At 39.3% G+C, this 17,504-nt stretch overlaps 1 protein-coding gene and 1 long non-coding RNA gene across 4 annotated transcripts in view; both read right to left on the reverse strand.

The window, feature by feature from the left end:
- LOC109713082 (ubiquitin-like protein-NEDD8-like protein RUB3) overlaps positions 1-17,504 on the reverse strand; it is a 61,518-nt gene that overhangs the window by 40,787 nt on the left and 3,227 nt on the right. The window lies entirely within an intron of this gene.
- LOC109713083 lies at positions 1,934-4,899 on the reverse strand. The gene is made up of 3 exons (XR_002217040.1): positions 4,445-4,899; positions 3,296-3,507; positions 1,934-2,110 (listed from the first exon to the last, which is right to left on the reverse strand). It is a non-coding gene; the product is annotated as an uncharacterized LOC109713083 (long non-coding RNA).

Raw genomic sequence — 17,504 nt, forward strand, 5'->3', positions numbered from 1 at the left:
AAAAAATGATCGAGGCCGCGAGTATCTATCTGAACAATTTAAGAAATTGTGTGATGAAAAGGAAATAATCAGACAGTTGACAATTCCTGGCACTCTACAGCAAAATGGTGTAGCGGAAAGAAGAAATCACACCTTGCTTGACATGGTTAGGTCAATGATGGCGCAAGCAAATTTTCCTATCTCCTTTTGGGGAGACTTATTGTTAACTGCTGCCTACATTCTTAATCGTGTGCCCTCCAAGACAGTACCTTTCACCTCTTATGAATTATGGACAGGCAGGAAACAATATTTTGAGCACCTGTGTCCTTGGAGTTCGACAGCTTATATACACAACACTTCTCACAAGCATGAAAAGTGGGGTCCTAGAGGAAAGAAGTATATCTTTATAAGATACCGTGAACACTCTAAGGGATACATGTTCATTGGAAAGCAGCAAGATGAAAGTTTGACTGAGATTGAGGCATGAGATGTTGAATTCCTCGAGGAGGATTTTCCTTATAGAAGTGAGGTTCGAAATGAAATTGTGTTCCATTAGATGGATGACTCTGATGTTGGTGCTTCTATTCGTTCAGTTGAGGCAAAGGAGGCGTCTCCGATACCTCTTGGGGATAGTGTGAACGACTTACCTTTTGTAACATATCGAACTTCTATAATTATAAAGTTACTGTGTATGTTAGTTTAGAAAGCCATTAGAATGGTTCCAGTGAAGTTTTGGTGCGTTCGGGTGTTTTCAATACGCGTCGCGCACGAAAACGGAACCCGAAAAGCTATGATTTGACCTTGGCCGAAATCCGGCAAGGCGTGGATGAGAAAATGGTTTGAACACGCTTGAAAACATGTTTTGGAGGTCTCGATGCGATTTGAGCCGAATCGAGGACCCACGGAGCGAAAACGAACGAAAACGGAGAAGAAATGGAAAAAGGCTGAAATATGCTGATTTTCTGGACCTACGGGGTCCGGTCCCTCTAGCCAAGGACCGGTCCCCGAGCCCGAAAAATACACAGTAGCAGTGGCAAACTTGTAATTAAATGGTGGGGTGTTGACTTAAAAAGGGGGGTCATCTCTTTCCTCCATCCCTCAACCATTTTTGGCCCTAAAGCAGCACACACACACACAAATGGAGTAGAGAGAGAAGCTCTCTCCTCTCTCTAGAATACTCTCTCTTCTCTGTAGATCTCTCTCTCAAATTCAGGATTTTGGAGGAGAAGAACCTTGTGAACGCGTGAGAGGCGACGGTTTGGGCCCTCGCGCGCCCGTTTGAGCGGGGTGCTTCCGTCTTGGCGTTCAGATTTTGGTAAGTATTTAGAATTTGGTTAAATCCTTGATGCTTCGTATTCTAATGATCCCTAGGCTATTAAATGCATGTTTCTCCATGAGCTTGAGGTTATTTGGGGAATATGCTCATGCTAGGGCTTGGAATGGGGATTGGGGATTTTGTGGGTTTTAACTAATTAAACCCTATGTTTCTCTAATTGAAGGTTAGAGAAGGGTCCCAAACACATCTAGGCTGCGAATTAGCATGCGGTTGGTGATCGTTTGCGAGTTCGGGCCGAACCGGACAACGAGTACCGCGGGAGGCCGATTGCAAGTGTCGACAAGCAATCGGAAAGTGATTTGAGGTGGGTTGTGCTCACCGAAGTTATTAGCTCGCTTCCATGTCGAAGCGAAGTGAGAATTATTATTGATGCATGCATTGTCACGTCCCGCTATCGCCAATTTGGTCGACCCGGGCCCGTACACAGACGCCAAACGAACAGCACCTCCTCTGTTCGCCCAAGGCTCAACAACAACGGATACATGTATAAAGAAATTGAACGATTCCCAGGATCACATTTCAATATACATGGCTTGCACGATGGCAAGCAATAAACACAAGTGATAGTAAAGCTAGCTAAACATGGAATTTCACTGTAATTTAAAACTTCAAACTAAATTACATAACTAGAACATTTAGTTATTTACATGTCCTTCAATACATTCATTTATATGTCTCTGTACATCAAAATAGATGATACATGAACCCAAAATGGTATACCACTAGTACTCGGTGTCCACTAGCTAGGCTGCTGGCTCTTGCCTCGATCCTCGGCCACAATACTCGCAATGGAACCTGTATGATTAGTGGTGTGAGAACTACAAGAGAGTTCCCAGTGGGTTCGGCCGCCGACCTCGCCGACTCACCCACTAGGTCTACTCAGGCATATGTAGGCAAGAAAAGTAAACTGAGATAGTAACCAACTATAATATGTAACTACTACAATGCCTGTGCAAAGCTGAAGGAAGTAGTATACGAAAACTGTAAATATGCATGCATGATTTCACTAAATTTACCCAATTTACTTGTTAACCCTTTGGTTAACTGCAACTCACCAACTCAATCCCTGGCGGGCCCTAAGCTGCTTCCCGACGGGACAGACGTTGGTTAACTCTTTGGTTAACAATAACTCAATCAATCCAGCTAACCAATTGGTTAACTACAACTCACCAACTCAATCCCTAACGGGCCCTAAGCTGCCTCCCGATGGGACCGTCTGCTGGACAGATACTTTAGTCCATGGGCAGATACTTTAGCCCAACATGTGACCACTGCGGAGCTCACTGCCTGAGGGGAGCGACCACCACCAAGCCAATAACAGACTATGAGAGTAAGATCTGATCCTCCTTTAGAGGATTCAATAACTGACAATGCTACCATTTAACTTCTAACTAGCTCTTTATGCTAGTTTCATGGTTTCATTTCTCGATGTTAACCAAATCTCTAGTCATGATGTCACCAAGTTTACTATTGTCCTGCTCCTTTACAATTTCATACATTCATAGGGTTCAATGTTCACATTCACTGTTCATATTCTTACTATCTATAGGAATTTACATATTCATTTATCACTTTCATATACTTTCAAAATGCCAATACCCTGTGAGTAAAATCTAATCCTCCTTTAGAGGATTCAATCATAACCAATGTCATACTTATCCTCCTTTAGAGGATTCATTAACTGGCCATGCCACAATTTAAGTCTAACTAGCTCTTTTTGCTAGTTTCACTGTTTCATTTCTCAATGCTATCCAATTCTCTAGTTAGAATGTCACCAAGTTCACTATTGTTATAGTCCATACATTCATAGGGTTCTATGTCCGCATTCTAATGTTCACATGTTTTTACTGTTGATAGGAATTCACACTTTTACTTGCACAATGCCAATACCCTATAATGCATGACTACCAATATAAATATGCTCAATGAATTATCATAGACATAAAAGATGATTCAAAGACTTCGGATAGCACCACCCACCTGTAGGGATGTCGGAGACTAGAACCAACATCAAGAACCGTATAAACATTAGTCCACGCGACTCGATGCAAGTAAAGCTAGAATGAAGCGTTTCTTAATTTTCGCATCGTAGGTCCGTCGGAATGTCAATTCGAACTTTCGAGCTTTCCAACGCGTCAGTTTTACCCTCTATTAGGTTTCCACACAATCAATTCCAAGCTAGATCTCAAATCCTACAAAAATGCATTTTCGAGTTAAAGCTTTATACAATCTACTACTAATAAATCTCACAAAAGCACATAGAGTAACTCAACTCTAATCAGCCCAAGTTTTACTTCAACCCAACTTATATACACATGCTGTTTATAACACCATTTCTAAGTTCACATAGCAATATCTAACACACATCTTCTTTCTATGTTTCATGGCAACTTCAAAGTCTAGTAATTAAGAAACCCTTTTATAGGGTAAATTCCATAACTCTAATAAAGAAACAGCACACTTACTTTGGGTTTCACTACTAACCCTTAGCTCACATATATGATGTTCACAATGTAGTTCTCTATCACTAGGTTCTCATGGCGATAGGAGCTCTAGTTTAATATAACATATTTCTACCCACTTTCTATAAGAACCTATATAGAAATAATTCGCTAAGTCAATACGTTCTGTTAACAAGTTAAATTAACTTCTATTTAATACAAATGCCCAATTAAATACTTCAACTTAAGGTTAATTAGCTAATAGGCTATATACTAGTGGGAGCACCTCTCAAAATACATGCAACGTTTCATACATGCCTATTTGCCATAATTAATTATCTCCCTCATGCTAATAAAGTAATTAGCATGCTTCATTCATGCTTCGTACATGCTTCATACATGCCATAATTAATTAGCATACATGCTTCATATATGCTTCATACAATAATTATCATGCGTGCTACATACATGCTTCATTAATACTTCATCAGAGGAAGCATACATGGTTCATGCATGCTTCATAATTAGCACGTTTCATACATGCCCATTTCCCATTTGCCATAATTAACTATCTCCTTCATGTAGATATACATAGAATATGCATAATGGTAAATATATTCTATAGTAGCAGGAGCTTAATTAATTAGCATGCTTCCTTTTCACATACGAGGGTTGTGGAGTCAATTACCTTCCATGGCTATTTAATACACCTTTTTCTGTAACTAACTTCGCAGTCGGAGCGTCGGAAACATCCAACGCGCTCGGAGGATCGATCGGCTCGTTGAGTAGTTGAAGATCCTCACTTCTCTTTTTCTTCTTTTCCTTCTCTTTTTTCCTTTTCTCTTCCTTTCCCTCTCTCTCTCATGCGTACAGGGTGAAGAGGAAGTGGATAAGAATGGTCCCCTGGCAGCTTAGTCACTAAGAAATGCACAATTGCCTTTAGGTCCATAAATATTAAGCATACAAATTTTAGTCCAACTCAGAATCTGATACTTTTCGCCGGAGCCCTTCTAAATGTCCGTTTTCGCTCAAATTTGACAGTCAAGCTCGGTTTAACTTAATAAGAATAAAGAAATTTTAATCTTTCAGTTTCGACCCTTTTTTGTCACCGAAAGCTCTACCAACTAACATTTTAACAGATAGCTTATTTTTCACTTTCCAGGTGTCAGAATGGTATGAAACTTTAAATCTAGCCTCATAAGAATAATCCTGATATATTTCGAGATTTTCATAATTTTCTGACACTATGCATTTTCTGCTAAAATATCAGCCCCGTTTTTTACAGAAAATTCTAATTCTACCGTTTTCACTCCGATTTCGGCACGAGTCATTCCAGACTAACGTGGGTACACCATAAATTATCCCCAAGCCTCACATTAATTCTTTTAATGAAATTTAACATCGAAAATCCGAAAATTCTATTTACATTTCGTTTCGCGCCCAATTTGCGCCGAAACACTTATTTATCATCGGAATTCATTCTCACGCGTCCAAAATCACTCGGGGATGATGTCCAACTAGCTCAATCCGCACTTTGATCCAATAGATCAAAGTTGACATCGCAGCTCCAAGTTGCCATATATTACATGCATTGTAGTTAGTGGTAAAACATATGAATGCTATGTTAGACTACTATTGAATGCATAATGACATAATGTAGAAACGCTAGAAGAATGCATAATGACATTTTGTGGAAATGCTAGAGTATATGCATGTGGACACTTATGAATAAATGTTAGATGACATGTAGATGCATATTGGCATTATGAGATTATGCTAGATGAAATGTGCATATTGACATTACGAAAGTATGCTAGATGATGTATGCATGTTGGCGTATTGTAGAAAATGCTAGATTCACGTAGATGTGAACTTGGGTCGATAAATCTGGATGGATTAGAAAACTCGACATTGGAAAACAAGAAAATGAGATCTGTGAGTACTCGATGTGGACAATTAGGATGTCAAGTAGATCAAGTGGCATTAAACCTAGTGTTTTTAAACATAGGTTGGATATGAACCTAGTGTCGTGAACCTAGGTTAGATATGAGTGGCATTGAACCTAGTGTTAGTTAACATAGGTTGAACAAATGAACCTAGAAGTTGAGATCTAGGTAAAGATGACATAGAACCTAGCGTGGTTGAACCTAGGTTGTGACTATAGTGGTAGCAGCCACTAGGATGTCTATGGGTCGAACCTAGATAGGTCGACATTTTAGAATTTGCAGATGACCCTTGAGACATGGAAAAGGATTTCGGAATCCCTAGTGATGTGGCCGCAGAAGAGGCGGTGGAAACTTGCAGTAGAATACAAGTGAATTAGAACTGCGGGTATGTGTGGTTCTCCTCGCCCGACAGTGATTCAATGGGTATATGTGGTTCTCCTCGCCCGGTATAAGCTTGAAATGGGTATGTGTGGTTCTCCTCGTCCATTTAGCTTATTGGATGATGCCGCCAGGATTGACTTGAGCCATTATTAGGTAAGGTGCGATGAGTTCACCGCCAGATGGCTAAGTCAAGAGGTGCGGTGGGCTATGATGGCAGCCAGGCTGTGGTAGAGATGCAGCAAGTGCGCGGTAGTCCGCAGATGATTAACTCGAGGCCGAGTCGGGTGGATAGCTTGATTAAGGTAGTGGAAACCTTAAAGGCTAGTGATATATGGCAAGATCTAAGGCTGTAGAGACCTTAGATGCTAGTTGGACTTGAGCTATGGAACTAAGGTAGTAGAAACCTTAGAGCTAGATGATATGAGCCATGAATAGCAGGATTGAAAGTAGGATCAATTGATCTACTAGTTGGTTGCATAATTGTATGAATTTCATATTGCATGTCGAGAGGCATAACATGTATTTCAATACTTGCATAAATATCTGTTGGATATATGTTGGACAAACATGTTGCAGTGCCTCCTTGGACCTGGTGGGTCGAGCTCTTCCCTTGGGTGGTCGTACCCACTGGGAACTATGGACAATAGTTCTCACCCTCGTGTTGTTTTTGGGGGTACAGGTTCACACGTAAGCGGGACGACGGTGCGAGAAAAGGGCGTAGATCCATAGTTAGCGCCCTACCACCAAGACCAGAGATAGCAGTACCCTAAGTCGGCTACTTAGGGATGAAAGGGAAATGAAAAGAACAATGTTGTAATAATCATACTAAATCGGATTGTATTTGGAAGCTAAAAAGAGTTAAAGAATGCGAAAATGTGTATGTAAAAAGCATGTATTGTGAATGCTTGTAATAGCTTAGTTGTTTTATATTTTTGATACTTCCTTATGCAATCTATGATTGAATATTGTTCCTAGTTGAAACCGCTTGTATTGTATTGATTGTGACGCCTAGGACGTACAGGGAAAACTTTGTCTGTTCGGCGGTTTGTTGGCATGCCCAAACCCAAGCAAATAGGCGGGTGGCGGGGCGTGACACGTTTAGATAAGGAGCCTCAATTTCATAGGAGCACACGTGTGAGCATTCTCCGTCGTGGTTTTGAGATTGAGGGGGAAGCTTTCATGGTTGCTGCACATGATGATGATGAGCCTAGATCTTTTCAAGAGGCTTTCTCATCACCTACTCATAAGGAATGGTTGGATGTAATGATGGAGGAAATAGAATCGATGAAGTCAAATCATGTCTCGGACTTGGTTGACTTGCCACCAGGGCGCAAAACAATCGTAAATAAATGGGTTCTCAAGATTAAGCGCAAGGCAGATGGTTCAATTGATAGGTATAAGGCTCGTTTAGTAGCAATGGATTTTACTCAACGAGAAGGCGTTGATTATGAGGAAACCTTTTCTCCTGCCGTAAGATTTGCTTCGATCCGCCTAATTTTGGCCATTGGCGCATATTTGGATTTGGAACTTTACCAAATGGACCTTAAAACTGCATTTCTCAATAGAGAACTGGATCAGAAGATCTGCATGGATCAGCCTGCTAGCTTCTCTGTAAAGGGTGAGGAGCATAAAGTTTGTAAGCTCCGACGATCCATTTATGAATTGAAGCAGTCCTCCAGACAGTGGTATATTCAATTTCATCGAACCATTACTGAAAATGGGTTTACGATGATTGAAGAAGATCACTGTGTGTATGTTAAATGGTCCAAAAGATATTTTCTAATCCTTTCCTTATATGTTGATAACATCCTATTGGCTAGAAATAATAAGGAGATGGTTGTCGCCACTCAGACGTGGTTGTCCTTTAATTTTGAGATGAATGACATGGGTGAAGCAAATTATGTGCTCGGAGTTAAGATCTTACGAGATCGTTCAAAGAAACTTTTAGGTCTGTCTCAAGAGACTTACCTAAGAAAAGTTTTAGAATGATTTCAGATGTACAATTGCAAACCCATTTACACTCCTATTGCTAAAAGTGAGAGTCTGAACCTTAAACAGTGCCCTAAAACTTCTGAAGAAAAAAATAAGATAAATCGGATTCCATATGCTAATGCTGTCAGGAGCTTGATGTATGCTATGATGTGTACTCAGCCTGATATATGCTATGCCATGGGCTTGGTTAGCCGTTTTCAGTCCAATCCGGGACTGGACCACTAGAAGGCTGTTAAAAGGATACTTCGTAACCTCAGAGGTGTGATAGATTATGTGCTGTGCTATCAAGGTACGGATTAACATCTCATCAGTTATAGCGATGCGGATTGGGCTGGTGAGCTAGATGAGCGTAAGTTGACCTCAGGATATGCATTCTTGCTTGATAATGGCGCCATATCTTGGAGTAGTAAGAAACAGACCTGCGTAGCTCTATCTACCATGGAGGCGGAGTTTATGGTGTGTTCTGCAGCAGCTCATGAGGCTATCTAGTTGAGGAGGATCCTTCGAGATATTGGGGTTGTCACTTGTACTTCCGTTCCTGTGACAATCTATTGTAATAGTATGGCAGCGATTGCATACTCGAAGGATCCAAAATATCATGGCAAGACTAAGCACATCAACTTAAAGTATCACTTTATTCGTGAGGCAGTGGCGTAGAAAGAAATAATCCTGGAACACATTTCTACGAGTCGCATGGTTGAAGATCCTCTGTAAAAGCTCCTGGATTCCGTAGGATTTGATTGTGTAGACAGTCAATTATTTTTAGCCATTTCTTTTATAATATTTTTTTGGTTGTTATTTAATTACAAATTATTATTTTGGTAAAAAATATTTGGTAAGATTAGCACACATGCATATATTTCCTGTATTGTTGTAGAACGGATTGATAGTATGTCGCAGGCTGATTGGCCTTCTCACACGAGCAATCATTCTTTTCAGCGTTGTAGAGAGCGAGCGAAAATTGAAGCATTAATGGAAGCTGCCTTGGTTGGCACCAAGATGAGGTCATTAATGGGACCGCACACGGATAGTCCCACGATTCGTATGGCATGTACATTAAGAGCCGGATGTGAGCTCACCGTTTGGCGCTTGAGATAGCGAGCAAATGGAGAACTCATGCTAGACACTCCGGGAGTGACTGAGCTAAGATCCGTATGACATTGAGAAAGACATACGCTAATTGAGATTCTCTGTCATAACATGTATTTCATACTACATGTGCTAGGCGACAAAATAAAGAAGATGAGTGAATGGATCCCTACTTTCTCATCATGTGAGTTCTTATGGACATTATTTTAAGACGATGTCCTGTATATGTTATATGCTATTAGTGACTTTTGACTATGTCATTAAGTGAAAGAATTGATGTTGCTATTTTGACATGTTTCCTACGGCTATGAGTGATGCAGCTTTATGGGGCATTGCTGGGAAAGCAATCAATTCTCAACTCAGTGGCATAAGGGCTCAAAGAAGACTAGTTGAATTATATTCAGACACTTTAACTCATTGTCGACAGGTTGTTTCGCTTTAGTATAGCGAAACAATCATAAGTATAGTGTCATTATGTGCGCAATAGAGGTTAGCATGGCTCTTTGAGGGATTAGAGATGCTGAACCTGATGTAATTTAATGGTCTAGGGCATCACGAGTCTAATATTTTTTTTTGAGGGTTAATGTCTCTATGCTGGCCGTATGCAGTTTCTAGTATAGAGCTCCCAAACTGCAGGTTGACTAAACGGTCGCGCTATTCATTTCCCTGTATGAATAGAATCAATAGTGGTCGAATGTTGAGAAAGTGGTTACGATGGTATTGATCCCGCTATGTGCGAGTGGGAGATGTTGGCATTCGGTTAAATCTAATCGGGTGCGCCCATGATCGGGATCGATTAGACGGTTATTATATTGTCTAATTGGATTAGGATTAATCTCGCTTTTAAATTGAAAAGCTAATTAGAGATAAATTTTAATCATATTAGGATAACAATTAGTAACCGATTTGCTTTATCTCTTACGCACCTATTAGGATTTTGGAATCCCTTATAAATACGGGCGATCTCACATAAAAGGAATAAGAGAAAATATAAGAAGAAAAAAAGAGAATAAGAAAAACAAGAGAGAAAAACAAGATACCACATCCTCCATTAACCTATTATTCTAAAGGGTGAACGGTGGATTGGAGATCATGCTCGTTTGTAGTTTGATCCACCACGAGTTTGGAGCGATAGAAGATTTTTTAGGACGATCCGAGGACACGTGAATCAACCTCTACGATTCGGGCTCATCGCATTCTAGCGCGAATCGCTTCCGCAGAAAGGTACAAACGAATACTTCCGCTACATTCAACAGTATCAATTAAATATCCTATGGTTTTATTTTCGTTTTTTGCTATACTCCCGTAATTTTTTCTGTTAAAGTATCATATGTCACGTACGTGATCATCAAAAATGTCACGCAAAGATCAGCAAGAACAACATGAGACCCTCTAAGAACAATCAGGTGAAGCCCAACGAGGTCCCATATTGTTTTGATCAACCGTTGTGGCCATTTTTGACGATCATGTGCTGTCACATGACACTTTAGCAATGGAGATGACAAGAGTTGTAATGGAAACATATTTGCTATGGTAACTGTATTCTTACTTATCCCTAGTATGACTTATGGAGTTTCGACAATTATTTTGTTCTTTAAGGTCCTGTTATTCGTGATTATCTTGAGATATCTTGGAATAAACTATTCTACCAATTTTGGTAAAATAATGCTATTTCAAGGTTTGATTCAAAGCTTTATTAAGATTGTAAATTAAATTAAACTATGTAGACATGATATATTATTTATTATAATGCATTATTTTTATTATAAAAATTATTAATTGTACTATATTAATACACATTATTTGTAGGAGTCCGGCTACTATATATGCTATTAATAGCACGAAGCACTTGGTGCTGCCAAGTTTTTCACCGTTAGATCTACCCTTTTGATGATTTTCACCCGTTAGATCATACTATTTAACGAACCACCCACTCAACCCTAGGGGGCCTACATCATCCTAACCGCACATCTCTTGATCCAATAGCCAAAAAACTTGGTAGCACCAATGACTTGGTGCTATTAATAGTATATTAGCCTAGTTCTTATTTGTAGTTATATTTTATAATCAATCATACTTACGTATTATAATAAATTATTCTTATTAAATTTATTTTTAAGTAGAATTTGAAAAAGAAAAATAGTATTATATTTTAAATGTTCTTTTACATAATATATTTTATATCAAATTTATTGTGAAATATTAATCATATTTTATATCAAATTCACAGCACTTTTTCCACTATCCTCTATTATTCTATAAAATTAACCAAACACAATTTGAGTTATTCCGAAGAATCTGTACAATTCCATTAAAGGGTGAATCCTAAACTGGTCTCTCCGTGATTTCGGAGTTGCAGGTCCCACAAGATACTATTTCCCCTAGGGATGCAAACAAATCCGGATTGGTGGAGCTCCCGCCCCGATCCGCCCCGAATGGGGCAGTAAACGGGAGAAAATAAACGAATTCAGGGCGGGAAATGGGGTAATTGTTATGATCCGAGACAGATTCGGGGCAAGAAACATGACAAATTTTCACCCGCCCCGAATCCGCCCCGCCATGATTCGCCCCGAATCCGCCGCGAAAACCAATTTATATTTTAAAGAAAATATCCCTAAAAAATAATATACTTACAAAAAAAGTCCAAAATACAAATAAGTAGTGCTATCATTTCTCATGTATTTGAAACTTTTGAATTTTGCTTTGAATTGTGATTGATATTTTTGATTTTATAATTGATGTTGTTAATTATATATATAATATTTTTAAAAATATTATTTTATATTTTAAAAAATATGAATAATATTATAATTTTATAAAAATATTAGTTGGCGGGGCAGATTCGAGGTGCCGGCTAGAGTCGGGTTACAAGGCGGGGTGAATTATGGGATATATTTTTTAACCCGTCACAGATTCAGGACGGGAGGCGGGGCGGGGCTCCAGCCCCCAGATTCACCCTGTTTACATCCCTAGTTTCCCCTCTCCCATCCTCTTCTTCGTGAGCCCCTCATCCCTATCATTCCCTTCTCTCCCTCTCTCACCTCTTCTCCTCTCCTCTCACTCTCTCTTTCACCTTCCCTTCTCTTATGTGATCCTTCGACTTCTCTGTACTCTTCCACCCCCGTCCGCAGCTGAGGGCGTACTTGCCCCCTCAACGGCTCTAATTTCTCACACGCTCTCTCTCCATCGAAACCCTATGGTTACCTAGAGTTTGTACTCTCTCCCTTTTTGTTCCCTATCTACACTGGAGGTCCCTATCTACCACGAATCTGAGCATTTAATGCCGCTACATAATCGTACTCCCCGACATCCTTTGTAACATATCACTTCTCCGTAAAATATGCCGAGTTCCGTCGAAATGAGCGGAACGCGGAGTCGGTCAAGTTGGAACAAGTTACAATGGGTTCTAAGATCATTATGGCCATTGTATAGGGTATATGGACCCATGAGAGCAAACCTGTGAAAATTTGGCTAAGTACCAGAAATTGTGCTCTCGAGGTCCAGCCCTAGCTTCAGGGTCCGGACCCCATACGCGTGAAATGCCCTGCGTGGGCAGACTCGGGTGGAATTGGTCTCGGGGTCCGGACCTTAGCTTTGGGGTCTGGACCCCGTATGTGCAAAATGCCCTGCGCAGGCAGACTGGGTGAGGTATTGCTCTCGGGGTCCAGACCTTAGCTTCAGGGTCCGGACCCCGTATGCGAAGAATGCCCAGTGAGGGCTGATTGGAAATAATGAATTGAGAGGGGCTTTTGTGCTAATTTGACAAGATGAATGGTTATATGGGCTAGGGTTTGAGTGAGAGCTCATTTGCTCTCACTCCAACACAAATTTCTCCCTCTCTCTCTCTAAAAACTCTTCTCTTCTCTCTTCCTCTCTCTCTAGAGCTTGGACAAGGAGAGGATTTGGAGGAGTTTGGAAGTAGAAGAAGGCAAAGTTGAGGGTGTTGCTTGCAAAAGTGCAAGAGATCAAGGAAAGCTTGGACTCCAAAGGTGAGTTCTCATGATTTGAGCTAGGTTTGGGTTTGTATTCCTTCTAGCATGTATCTAGGAGGTGAATTAGAGGTTTTCCCCTTAGTATCCATGCTTAGGGACTAATTTTGGGAAAGATGATATTGTACAAGGACCTATACTTAGGGTTTTTGGATTTTGAGATCGAAGCTTAGGTTCGATCTCATTTTAACCTAACTAGTAGGTCAACGAACGCATCGGTGCGCTCGGTTTGGCGATACGACGAGCGTGCGCGAAGATATTGAGGAAAGAAGCTAAATTGATACAGATTGCCGCAGCTCGCGGCGAAAGCATCTAAAAATCACGAAAACAGGACCGCGGCATCCTAGCATACCCAAAAGGTGGGGGGTACTGTCCGGAAACACCGGATCTCATTCTATGTCTATGTCACTCTAATTGTGCATATTGATATTGATGCATTCATGCATGTAGGGTAGTATGGTATGAGTTTGGTTGAATGCATTTAAATGCTTAAAGAATATGTGAATTAACAAAGAACCATGTATGAAAGAACCCTATGTGTATTGAATGCGAGAACGGACTATGACAATAGTAAACAAAGGTGACATTGACATTAGTGATCAGATTGGCACCGAGAATGTAAATGACTAAACAAGGTTTAGCTTATTGTGGCTTCGGGACCATTGTGACTCAGAATTCGTGGTCTATATGGTATGGTAGATCCTATCATTGGCATTGAGATATTGTGGCATGAGACAGGTTTGGCTATACTTCCTCAAATTGAGGATGGGATCATACTCACATGTGTTGATTCCGGCTTGTGTGAGGTAGCTCCTCCTGAAGCGGTGTACTCCGGAGTATAGACACCACGGGTGAGAGTGCCCAGCGAAGATCCCTCGGGCGACAGTGCCATGTGCCTTCCACGGTAGAAGGGATGGATCCCTCGGGGGCATTTTCAAATGCTAATCCCAGTAGATAGGATATGTGAGATGTGAGTTGGGGTGAACTTGATGAACCCTGGAAAGATTGGGTAAAGGCCATGTAAAAAGAGGAATGGACATGCATGCATCAAATTCATGTATTTGATTATCTATCTATCTGTTGACAGTTGTTTTGCAGGCATTGTATTAGTAATAGCATTAGATGGTTTGATATCTACTTTTATTGAAATACATATGCCTGAAATAGACCTAGTGGACGAATCGGCGTGGTCGGCGGCCGAACCCACTGGAAACTTTGTTCTAGTTCTTATTACCACTAACCCTGTAAATCCGTGTGCAAGCGGGGCGGCGGAGGATCAAGGCAAGGGTATCGCGGCGTAGATAGCGGCCCTCGGTGTATAGGCATACCCTACATTTTGTGTACTCAACTTTTGTATGTTGAACTAATGATGTAAAAGATGTAGAACCTTATATTTTGGTTAATGGCTAATGTGATGTAAATATGAATGAATGAAAAGAATGAATATAAATGATGGTTTACTTGTGTTTGATTCAAAGGGAATCAAATGACATGTATGGTGGATAAATGCTTAGTTAGTTTCGATACTTTCACTATTGTTGTTGTTTGCCCTCGAGCAAACCTTGTATATCTTGCAATCTCCGTGTTAGCTTGCTTGTGTTATACATGTTGTTGGAGCCTTGGGCGGACATGGGAGGTGCTGTTCGTTCGGAGTCTGTTACGTGCTCGAATCCGACCAAATTGGCGAGACTTGGGGCGTGACATCCTTGCTTCCCTACTGTGTTTTTCTTAGAAATTACTCGGTTTCCTCTCTACTATTTTCTAGGGTTGGTGTTTCCTTTGTATGTTCTAATCTACTTACGAATCTGGCCATTTAATGCCGTCGCCTGGACTCCGGTGCGAGCAATTAACGTCGCCAAGAGGACAGTCACCGCTCGCGTTGTTGGGCCCTTCTTACCACATATCTTCTTTCTCTCTCCTTGCCACAAGGTTGTTAGCTATAATTTATTTATGAAAAAAAATTAATGGTATATATTTTGATGAAGAGTTCTAAATAATAAGCTTTATATTAATTTTTACTGAAACCCATTTTTCTTGTTTTAAAAAATATTTAGTGGAAATTTTGAGGTAGAGTTCTAAAATTGTAAGCTTTACATTGATTTCATTTGGAAACCAATTTGATGTTTGGGGTGAAATAAAATGAGCAGGTAGAGCTAGAGCAAAACCACTGGGCACATATTGCATCAGAATGATTTCATGGTATGCAATTCTTTTCCTTTTTTTAATAGGATTCATGATTACTTCAATTCGTCATTGTATTAGTTGCTCTAATTTGATGAAGGTTGATGGTTATAATGTATAGGATATAATCTCCCCCGCCCTCTCCTTTTGTCTGCTAATTTCTATCTAAAACTGCAATGTTTGAAATGAAAAAAACTTCAACTACCACACTTGTGGTTTGCACTTTCTCACATTAGTAACTTGTGGTTAAAATGTATCAATTTAGTGCCATATGGTTTCACAGTATAGAACAATCCAAACAACTTGAATTTGAGACAGAAATTTTTTTTTAGCTATTTAATAACGTTTGATAACTTTAATCATGAATTGAAAAAGTTTAACATCTATTTTCACAAGGTATTCGTGTTTTTACGTTCATTTTCAACTCTTCAATAAACTTGATAACGCATTTTAAAATTTATAAAATTAGTTTCTGTTGGAACAGATAGTGATAAGGTATCAAATAAAAAGAGATTAAAAAGGCTTCAAGGCGTGTAGCAATGCCACTTTCCTTAAAGCTTTAATCCATTCCGCCACCGTTCTTAAATACCAATTTGGTGCACGGTCAATGAACAACCTCCCAGATACAATGGAAGCGGATAACCCTCAACCTGACGTTTGCACACACAAGTCGAGCCTTTGAGCACTCACCGATTAAATTGTCAAAAGAAATAGAATATAAAAACAGAATGGATATTATTGATGAATCGAAGACTTAAAACTCTCAACGTTTCTGTCTGTGTCCCTTCTGCAACCATGCTAATAGACTTATAATACGCACCCGAAACGGTGCTTCATTGAAGTGACTATTCACGTAAGAGTGTTTCGTGAAAAGTGACATTCAATGAAGTGTTTCGTGAAGTGACCTTCCCATTGTGACTTGTTCATTTGATCCATAATCTACCAAATAGTTATATGAATCAAGTTCAATGAATATAGACCATTGATCTCAACGGACATTATTGTATCGAAGAGACACACATATTAAGATGTGCCTTTTCATATCATATTCTTTCACTAAAAGTCACATCCTTTCACTCTAAGAGTCATACCCTTTGATTAGAGTTGCATTCACTCACTAAGGGTTGCATCCATTCAGTAAGAGTTGCATCCATTCACTAAGGGTTGCATCCTTTCACGAAGAATCACATCCATTCACTAAAAATCAATAAACAAAATATATTATTTTAAAAATTTTCTTACAGTTTCTAGCCATTATAAATACTTTAGATCAATTTTAACGGTTCCGATCATCGATTCGGAATCCTTATCATCTAAAATGACTTAGGAGGACGAAAGTCTCTGTTCTCCTAAAAGAATAGTAGTTGGACTCCATATATATATATATATATATATGTATGTATGTATATATGGAAAGAGTTGAGCCGGAATGCTATCAGCAGCAAACGGACTTTGTTGCCACCCATTAGTTTTCGATGATGGAGCCTCCAAATCGACGATGGGCATATTTGAACATGATCTCTATCATTTGAAGCATGTACATGATCTATAACGGTGTAGAAGAATCTAAATTTTTTCAAATTTTGATAGAAAATACTTTAAACTATCTAGATTAAGGTTAACATTTTTTATCTTGAATTTAAAAGTCCTATGCTCAAATTTTAAAGATTATTCAATTTCTACCGTCCATTTTGACATAATTTATTTACTAAGTAAACGATGTCGAAATAAACTGAAATTTTATTCCTAAGAACTTCATATACCCTAAATCATATTTAACGATATGAATCGTTAATTTGAATACTATAAGATCGAAAACACGACTATAGTACTGGAGCTCCGATACTATAGATAGTATAGTAGCCTAATTCTATATATATATATATATATATATATATACACACACACATATATATATATATATAGAGTTGAATATATATATATAATATATATAATATATATATATATATATATATATATATATATATATATAATATAGTTGGAAGCTTTTTCTTGGCTACTATTAGTAGCAAAATCCCATTTGTTGCTACTGTTTTAGGCCTTTAGATCAACTATTGTTATTATTTTTAAGATTGATAAATACTATAAACCCAGTGGGGGATCCACTCAACGCTAGGGACCATTCAACTCTTAACTGACTATTATCAAT

The sequence above is a fragment of the Ananas comosus genome, linkage group 7 (genome assembly GCF_001540865.1).
Source record: "Ananas comosus cultivar F153 linkage group 7, ASM154086v1, whole genome shotgun sequence".
Lineage (NCBI taxonomy): Eukaryota > Viridiplantae > Streptophyta > Magnoliopsida > Poales > Bromeliaceae > Ananas > Ananas comosus.